At 48.4% G+C, this 9879-nt stretch overlaps 1 protein-coding gene across 2 annotated transcripts in view; it reads right to left on the bottom strand.

The window, feature by feature from the left end:
• Window positions 1–9879, bottom strand: part of GATA4 (GATA binding protein 4) — a 39990-nt gene that overhangs the window by 12006 nt on the left and 18105 nt on the right. The window lies entirely within an intron of this gene.

The following is a 9879-nucleotide window of genomic DNA, read 5'->3' as shown; positions in this document are numbered from 1 at the left end:
GAAAGAGAAAGAGGGGGGGGAAGAATTAGTTAAATGCATTTTTTTCTTTTTGAAGCATCCCGCCCTGGTCCCTGAGTATTTGCACACTAGGAGAACCGTGAGCTCGCTCGCAGGGGTTTTCCGTAGAAGCAGCACTTCATCCCGAGCGGAAACAAGAGGACTGATGGGCTGGGATTCAGGAGACTTGGATTCTGGGCCCAGCTCCGCCACATGTTTTCTGTGTGACCTCGGACAAGCTACTTAAGCTGCTCTATAAAACCCTGGGCCCAGCTCCGCCACATGTTTTCTGTGGACCTCAGACAAGCTACTTAAGCTGCTCCATAAAACCAGAATAAAACCTCCCCACCCCAGTAAGAGTCCACAGGGTTCAGACACTACAGTGATAACAGGAGCCACGACACTGCCTCAAGGAGTAGACGCTCAGGCTCTCTTTCCTGATCAAACCCACCCTGCTGAGACAGGACCCGATCCGTCCCCTGCTGAAGTCAAGTTAAAGATTAATGCGAATAGCCAAACAGTCATTAAAAAAACCCGCACGTGCGCCTACTGAACGTGCAAAATTCCCATTTGCACACACAAGTCGGGAAGACACGGGCAGCATCCAGCTTTCTGCACACAACAAAGTACGTGTTTGCTGACACGATTCACCCGCATGTGTTTCAACAGGTGGCTTTCATCACATGCAGGGCAGGCCTCTGCGCCTGAAATCATGAGCGCGTACCAAGGTGCTAGAGTCCCCCTGAGCCGCTAGAGGGAGGTGCAACCCCGTAGATTAGCAGTTCCCAAACTTTTTAGAGTCAAGCTCCTGCTCCTCCCCGCCCCCGAGAAAATGCCAGCTCTTCATGTTATTTGACTACAGAAAAATCCTAGAGCAATTCTTCTCTTGCAAAGACCTCAGAAACAGCACCGCAGGGCAGAATGGTTTTAACATTCGGATCACACTATGAATTGAAATCTCTGGGCTTATCTTGTGAATCACGGTTGTATGCATAACATGACTAACATTGCCATGACACCCTGATTGAGAATCACTGTTACAGATTAGGCCGTGTACCGTATATGGGCATTTGCTAGCCTGTCTGGCATCAAGTGTCCGTGTGTGCAAGTTTGGCCAGAGATGTCAGCTTGCAAAACGTGGTCCTGCAAACAGAGAGATGCCAAAGAGAGACTTTGGCATCACAACCCTAAAAGAGCCCCAAAAGCGAATCTATTCTGCCTTGGTTTTTGGTTGTAGCAGTATTGATCTAAGGACGTGGGCAGGCAAGGTTGTTTGGGTAGATGTGGGTTGCAGTTGTAGCACCTCGAAGTTTTATCCTCTAGAGCAGCAGTCTCAACCGGCGGCCTGCGGGATGCATGCAACCCAGTCCTCATGCTGCGGTGGCCCACATGACATCTCGTTCAAACATTTTGCAAATGGACACGCAGGAAGTAAGTTGTGCGGGTGCGGCCGACATAACACACCAAGAGCTGCAAGTGTGGCCCTCTGTGGCAAATAGGTTGAGAAGGCTGATCTTTTATTAGACCAACTGAGTAGATCAGAAGCTTGCAGGGAACTGCACTACCTCCTTGGGCCATCTAGTCCAGATCATGGTCACCCTTACCGTAAAGAAGCTCTTCTGTACATCCAACCTGAAACCATCCTCTAACACAGGGGTTGGCAACCTATGGCACGTGTGCCCAACGTGGCATGCGGCATGCTTTTTACTGGCACGCGGCTGCTTCCTGCCCCAAGAGGCGGGAAGGGGCATGCCCAGATTGGGCAGCACGTGGCTGCCAGGGAGCAGTGGTTGGGGCAACAGTGCCAGCACCTGCTGTCTTCCCAGAGCCTGGGGCTGGGAGACAGCCATGGCCAGGGCGGGGAGGCAGCAGTTCTTTGCAGCCTCCCAGCTGCAGCCGGCCCAGGTTCGTGGTAGCTGCTGATAGCCGCCGAGCCTGGGCTGCTCCCCACAGCCGGCTGGGAGGATGGAAGCCCTGCTGCAAGCAACCCGGGCTCTACAGCTATCAGCAGCTACCACGAACCTGTTTTTTCTGGCATGCCGGCACTCTAGCACCTTCCAAGGTAGGTTTTTCGGCACTCCAGCCAAAAAACATTGCCTACCCCTGCCCTAGATCCAAAAGGTTTCTTTTGAAAAGAAAAGTTGCTAGAGCAGCTGGTCAGGAAATGATTTCTTCCCAGTGGAAAAGCTCAATGCTAACAGAAAATGAAATAATGGGGAAAAAAATGATTTTTTTTCAATGAAAAAAAATACTAAAAAGCCGTCTTAGAATTGTTGGATCGAGTGGGTTTGAGCTGGTCCCTCCATAAAAGAAAATTGCCAACATTTCCCAAATTGCTTAATTAAAGCTACCTCTGAGGGAAAATATTTGATCAGACTTTTTTTTTTTTTTTTTGGTTTCTGGTTGAATGAAACATTTCTTCAGTCTTCAATGGATTATTTTCATTCTCCGGGCTTGTAATTGTTTGACCCATAGTCAAAATTTTATACAGAATGTGTTGGCAGAAATGAGAATTTTTTTTTCATTTTTGTTCAAATGTATCTTAGGGAAATCAGTTCCCGTTTAGCTCTGCATGTGGAGGCACTGAAATACATCCATCCCTCCGATTCTATAGCCTACTTTTTTCAATCATGCTGATTTCCCACAACTCCTAGTAACTTCAAAGAGCCTTCAGGGTCTGAAAATCAGACCATTCATAGTCCATCGCTGTGCTGATGCTCCTGGAAGTAGGTTGCTAAAATGTTATCTCTAGCAGAAGTAACCCTAATGGGAGGACTACATCATTGCACTGTCCAAGCAGCAAATGCTGAACCAGATGCTGAAGACGAAGCCTACAAAGTTCTCACCTGGTCGCAATGCAATACGTGACTTCGGATCTGTCACCAGGAAGAGATCACAACTGCAGGAGAGATGTGTCTTTCCCCTCTGGGGCAGGCTTTACGGTGCTGAAATCATTTTAAGGACAACTGGGCACGTCTACATGTTCATTAATGCGCAGGGCCTACTGTGCATTAAATTTAGCACTTGTAAAACCAAATACTAAGTAAATATGCAGTAGGCTGCCATACTGCACATGAGCATGGTTGCAAGCTTTTGGTGTGATGCTTAATGCACAGTGGACTACTACTACTGCACATTAGCATGTTAGCACGGCTTTTGCCATGCACGCTAATGTGCAGCAGCATTAGTCTACTGCGCATTAAGTGTCTCATGTAGACGCACGCACTGTCTTTACACAGCACGGATTAAATTGGGCGAGAAGAGATGGTTTAATATATGGAGTTTAGTGTTTGGACATGTCCATTTCTCCTAGCGGTGAATGAGAGGGTAGATGGCTGAAGCTAGACGGGTTTCTCAAAAAGATGCTCTCACTCAGCTACATGCTTCTGAGCCAGATGTAGGAAAGGAGAGTTGGAGGCTCTGGACTGTGTTCTGCTGAGGTCAGGCTGCGTGATCACAATAGCCCGCAGCCTTCAAAATCTCGGCATCAGCAAAAATGAGAAAGCAGCTTCTTAACTGTTCCTGCCGGTCACCCTTTCCCTCCTTGGAACTCTTCACGGGCTACGTGTCTCTTCCTACATCGACCCAAGCTTCTTCCAGGCTCCTACATGCAGTAACTGTGTGCTCACCCCCACCGCTGGTCCCATGTCCTCCCAGTGCCCCTCTTGCTCTGGATGCAGGCTCAAGAAAGCCTCCTGCTTCTGTGGCACCGTGTGTCAAATGCACAAAAGTGGCTTGAAGTTCTGAATGCTCCGCATCGGTATCACGAATCGGGCACCCAAAGCTTTTCGGGCTGAAAGCAGAAATTATGTGGTGGAGTTCTCCAGCCCGTGTTATTCAGGAGGTCAGACGAGATGGCCATGTTGCCCGCCCCATGGCCTTAACAATCCATGAAACCTGAAGCACTCAATGTGAGACACCTCTCTGGAAGGTCTGGGCCTTGATCTTGGTCTACCTCAGTCTTTCAACCTGTATAATGGGGATAACACTGCTTTTCGGCACACAGGGGCTTGCGAGGAGAGATCTACAGGTGGTGGGAGAGCCCTGTTCAGATAACCACATGAAGAGCCCTCCACAAAAACCAATTATTAGTCCTAACAACTGGCCAGTCGTAGCTGCAAGCAGTGATCGCTCAGGGTATGAACGCGCAGAGTTGTTTTGCCTGCTTTCTTTGGCTTTTTCCTACGCTCTGCTAGTCTGACTTTGCCTTTTTGGCTAATAATGGGGATTGAGTCAAGTCAGACTCCGGAGACTCCCTGTAGAAGGCGCCTAAATAAGTGTTTTCAGAGCTTTAAATCCAGGCACTATGAGCCCTCCTGACACTTACTCTGTCCCCCACCTTGTAGTAGCAGCCTGGAAAGGAAACATTTATTCAGGCAGCAAATTGCCTGAACAACTCCCGGAGGGAGCCAGAACAATGGGAGCAGAGGGAAAGGCTTCCCCCTGTCACACTCAGGGCAGCAATTTCCGTTTTGCAGAGTGGGAACTGCCGCTCGATAGCTACGATTTATGGACCCATAATGTGACCTCGCCGTAAGCCTTCGTGCCAGGGAGGGATTTCTGGGGAGATTTATGCACGCTCCTGAAGCCAGGCAATGGGGAGCATCGGGGCAGGGGGGGTTGGGAAGGGACACGTTTGCCAGCGCAGGGTTTAGGCAACCGGTTATGCGCACCAAAGACTGGAAGGGCCTCCCTGACCGCATGGGCTGCAAGGCGTGCAAAACACTCCTCTTCCCCCAGTGCATCCATCTCTGGCACTTGGATTGGGTACGACCGATGTCTCAGGACCCTACTGTTGCACCTGTGTCCCTTCCCCCAGCTCCATATATTGTGTCTGATGGTGCTAAGCACCACTGCCGCCCATCCCAGTCTACCGGCAGCACCTCCCAAGAGACTCTGTGATGGTCACAAGGGGAACTGAAGATTGTTTTTACATGTGCAGGGGGGCTGGACCCCACGATCTACAAGGTCCCTTCCAGTCCCTAGCGATCTGTGAATCTACAAATCTATGACAGCGCCATGATCTGGTGCTGAAGGAAGTGGACTATGACCTGGATGACCCAGCTTTGGCAGTATTGCCAACTAGGGCGGCCATTATAGGGGACAGTCGGATTGATATTAAATTTCCCTCCATCTGTAAACAGCGTTCCAGTGCTGTATTAATGGAAATCCATTTTTGCTGGGCAAATAAAATATGGGGGCAAAGAGAAAAACAGAGGACATAAAGGCATCGGGTTTCATATCAATAGAGGACAGAGGAGCAGAAAACCGGAAGGTCCTCTATGATGGCCGCCTTATTGTCAACTCTCATGATTTTTGGCGTTGTTCTGAAAGTCTATGCTTCAGAAATGTGAAAACCCTTAACTCTTTCTTATATGTATGCATATAAATATAAATATAAATATCAATATAAATATATATATATATATAAGAAAAAGCCTACGTTTTTCACATTCCCGAGGCATGGACTTTCAGAACAACAGCAGAAATCATGTGAGTTGGCAATACTGCTTCTGCCAATGCTGGGGGACTCTGGATAGAGACCTTTCCATCCTGCCTGTTGTTTAAATAGGCTCCTCAGGGCAGGCAATGTCTCTCCCCCCATGCAGGACACAGCAGGCCCCGGTCTTTCTTGGTTACAGCTTCTGGGTGATATCAGACGTGTCTTGGGAACAGGATAAATGGCACCAAGAGATCCAGATACAACCTGCTTATTGAGCAACCAGGTCCAAGAAGGGAAAGGGCATTTGGAGAGACATGTTTAAGGGCCCTGGTTAGCTATTATATACCACAAATAGCTCCACTGAAATCAAGCAGAGGGTAATGGATTTACTCAATAAGGCAAAGGGGAAACACAAAGCCCTGGGAACCCACGTGTGAAGGCTCGGTGATGCACACAAGTGCTGGCACAACACACACGTGTATGTGTTACCCTGGGATTACAAGTCAGTGTGAAGAAGGGCCTTTGTTCAATAAAAGAGTCTTTGTCCTTATCCAGGAGGCCTGTATCGAGGTCAAAGTCCACCCCAACCCTTGGAGCAGCATGCTTGCCTCTGTTACCAAAAGCCGGCAAAAAGGGGCAAGGTGGATGGGTTGCCGTGCCCAGCCACTTCCAGCCTCCCCAGGCTGCAAGACCAGGGACCCATTCACAGATGGGCTGACCTAGGGTGCTGAATGGCATCGACCTGGAGCCAAACTCCAGCTCAACTCTGGAGATGTCTTCCTCGTTCTAGCCCTATGTCCTAGGAAGCCTTGGTATTCCTTCCCAGAGTTGCAACCATTCCTCAATCAGTCTTTTTTTCTTCTTCAAGCAGCCTGTCATTTGAGCCTCAGAGGCACTGGAGATACTTGGGTCTAAAAGCATGCCATTCACAGCCAGAAGCGAAAGAAAAGAGGGAGACAGAGGAAGAATGGAGCACTGCTAATAGGCTTGCCTAGGGCTTGGGCTCCCATCCCTGCACTGCTGCACCCTTACCCTGTGTCTTGAGGCCAATGGGATTTAGCCTCTTGAATAACAGTCCTCTCCAACCTCAAAAGCGTCATGAGGGTGAATATAGTACAGACCACAGGGTGCTCCAGCAGTGCAAAAATATAAGGGCACAGGCAGATGTAACACTTATATGCCCTAAAGTGCTAAAAAAAACCCTGAGTGAGCAGATGATGCACAGTGCTGTAGCGCTACAAATTGGCTTAGACCAGATCAAAAAAAGATCCTGCAGCTTTTCACGTTTTAGCCAGAAGGCACCTGTATGTCTGTCTGCACACTACTGAAGCACTACAAAAGCACTTAATTTTGAAAAAAAGGTGAAATATGAAGCACGTTACATGTGAACCAGCTCTGCTCCTCCACTAAGTAGACCTCTGAGAGACCAAGCCCATAGTCTCAGAGGCTGAAGCCTGTATCCATGTGCCAACCACTAGAAGGTGACCAAGAGCCTCACTGCATTAGCTGGAGCTCCCTGCAGATGATGCTGTGCATTAGTTTATGACAGACCCTTCTCCTCCCGTCTGGCTTTGGGCCCCTTTTCATCTCTGCCCCCATCTTTTATTTGCCCAGCAAAAATGGATTTCCATTAATACAGCACTGGAACGCTGTTTACAGATGGAGGGAAATTTAATATCAACATTTCCCCATGCCAAAGTGTCTTGTCAGTTCAGTGAAGCCCCTTCACAAAGGAGAAGCTGTCGTTCAAATGCAGCCAGGCACTTACGGGCTTTAAACAGAGTTTGAGAGCCATTTTTCCTGCAGAGAAACCGTTTCCTAAAACAATTTATTATGATAAGAGGTGAGTGCCATATTCCTGTGTACATACCAGTCCCAAATGGACTCGGGGGGGATTCTCAGATGGCAAAAGTGCAGGCTGGCTTTTCAATATGGATCCAGCGTGTTCGGAGAGGGGGGAATAAGACGTGAGCTAGGAAGCTGTTTCCATAAGGAGATATAATTTGGAGAGCAGAGCACAGGGGCAGCCCCAAATCCCATAAAGAGGCACAAGAAAATCAGGAGAAGTTGGAAGCCTGGGTCATTCCTATAATGATACAAGGCAGGGAGGAGGTGGGGAGCAAAGTTGGGGGGACGTGAAGGGGCAGGGAACTCTTGTAGTGGTGGGTCGTGGCCTAGGGGAGATGGGAAAGCTTGAACTGTGCCTGAGCGGACTAAATTTAGAGAGACATAGTTAGGTGGGTTAGTATGAAGACAAGTAGAAGGCAGGGTAGATTTGCACCTTATAGAATGACCACAGTAGAGATAGATAGATAGATAGATAGATAGATAGAAGCTCACTTCATCAGGTGCTGCGAAAGGACCAGATTTAGACAGCAAAGCACAGCACTTCATGCTGCAAGATGGCTCTGAGCTGCAAACCAGAACGCCAGGCTAGGCATCACCCATCCCGTGGGAACAAGCATGGCAGAACGAGCCTGATGAGACCCCACTTCTCTCTTTCATTCAGACAGCAGTCCCTTTAACATTTGAAGGGATTTATCGTCCAGTAAGCTCCAACCCAGTATGGAGATTGCTAAAGACCAGCCGCCAAAAGAAATTTTTTTCTCAGGCTTTTCCACAACCTTGAAGCCCCCCCTTAGGCCTGCAAATGTCCCAGGAGAACTTTTACAATGTTTTTTTTCCGATGCCTGATGAAGGGTGCTTGTGCCCGAAAGCTTGCAATGAAAGATTTTTTTTTTTTTTTTTTTTTTAGCAAAAATCTTGTTGGCCTAAAAAAAAATATCATGTCTACTACGAGTCCTGATTGCCTCGCCCAAGCAGACCACACTTCAGGTTAGAAATGAAAGCGAGTCAGTGATTTCTCTCCTGCTTCCGTGTGCTGGCTTTGTGCTTTGGGGGATGGAATTCACCCCACGGCACCACTCCTGCATCGTGGTAGCAAGCAACCTATTACGGTGCACAGACCTTTGTTCTGGTCCTCTCCCTTGTGCGGGGAGGGAAATATGACCCTGTAGGAAGTTACATCGTGTGCATTTATTGCCCATATGAACATTGTCCTCAGTTCTGCAACTGTCTCTAAGCTAATGGACGGGAGTCATTGTTGGTGAGTTTTCAGGCTCCAAGAGTGTTAAAGTCCCTCCTGATCTCTAGGAACAAGCGCTCAGGTAGAGGCTTTGTTAGGAAAATGTTATAAAATCTGTTTGAAGCCTGCTCTGATTATTTTTCCCCTCTTGTTTGACACATGTGCACTGGAAATATGTCAAATCCAGACTCTGGCAAGCGGTTTATTTGGTCTGCTAAGAGGAAAGGGTCCAACCTTCTTGCTTATAAAACAGTCGCTCCGTGATCTGGTGTGAAACATTAAATCACTCTACAGGCACGTCTGTAAATCACTGTCCTCCTTACTATTCCAAGCCCCAAAAATGCTACAGCAAAGCAGCAACTACCTGAAGCCCCTATGCTTTAGGACACGTCCAAATGCAGAGCTCCCTGCTGCATACCGCCTCTCCGCTTGAGCCTTCCCACCACCAATAGTCCAGGCCCAGGAGGAGGCAATGATGAACACCCATGCCCATCTGTTCTCTTTAACTGCCAGTGCAAGGCAGAGGATGAGACATGGCAAGGTGCCGAATTTCAGCCGATTTGGGATCTTAAACTTCATTGCTGACTTTGTCTTCATTGCTGAACAACAAGAAAGAGTTCAAAAACCTCCCTGCATGCCTTCGGACACGAACAGGGAAGTAATCCTACCTGATCTGCACAAGAAAGAGCAACTCGCAGAGGCGCTTGCATGGACCCAGGGGGACAGACTTCCATCTTCAACTCCCTCTGTGCAAAAATGAACTTTATTTCCTACGTATGGGGATTTTTTTTACCAGCTTTAGTTTTCCCTGAGCTGGATGAAGCACAGATGAACCTGAAAGCTTGCAGAAAAAGACAGGGGTTGTTTTGCAAATTCTTAGTTGGTCAAATAAAAGGTATCATCTCTGAAACAAGAGCTCTAGAGTTTTGCATTTCTTTTTGTCTCAGACCAACACGGCTACCACATACATCCCCAGGGCAGAGGATGAAGCACTCCAGTGATGGGCAGCGGTCACCACAACCTGCATATAAAGGGAGCAAAGGAAGAGAGAGCAGTTCTGTGCTTCAGACTACTTCCACTAGACCAGGCTGCCCGAGGTCCAGATCTTTTAATCCGCCTGGGCCTCAATTCCCTGCAGCAACGTGGTGAGGATGAGCTAATATCTGTGGGATACTAAGGTACTCTGATTTGGGTGCCATGTATGATACTGGGGAGCATCCTGCCCCTTCTACACTAGCCCAGGGTCAGACAGGCCCTGCTGTGTCTTAAGCAGCACCAGCTAATGTGCCTTGGCACCTCTACCCAGCAAGATTTTCCCCACCAGAACCATTCAGGATGGCTGCGCTGGTCACGA

The sequence above is a fragment of the Alligator sinensis genome, unplaced genomic scaffold (assembly GCF_000455745.1).
Source record: "Alligator sinensis unplaced genomic scaffold, ASM45574v1 scaffold393_1, whole genome shotgun sequence".
NCBI classification, from domain to species: Eukaryota; Metazoa; Chordata; order Crocodylia; family Alligatoridae; genus Alligator; species Alligator sinensis.
Note: the sequence above shows the minus strand (reverse complement) of the source record. Positions and strands in the feature narration are given on the sequence as shown.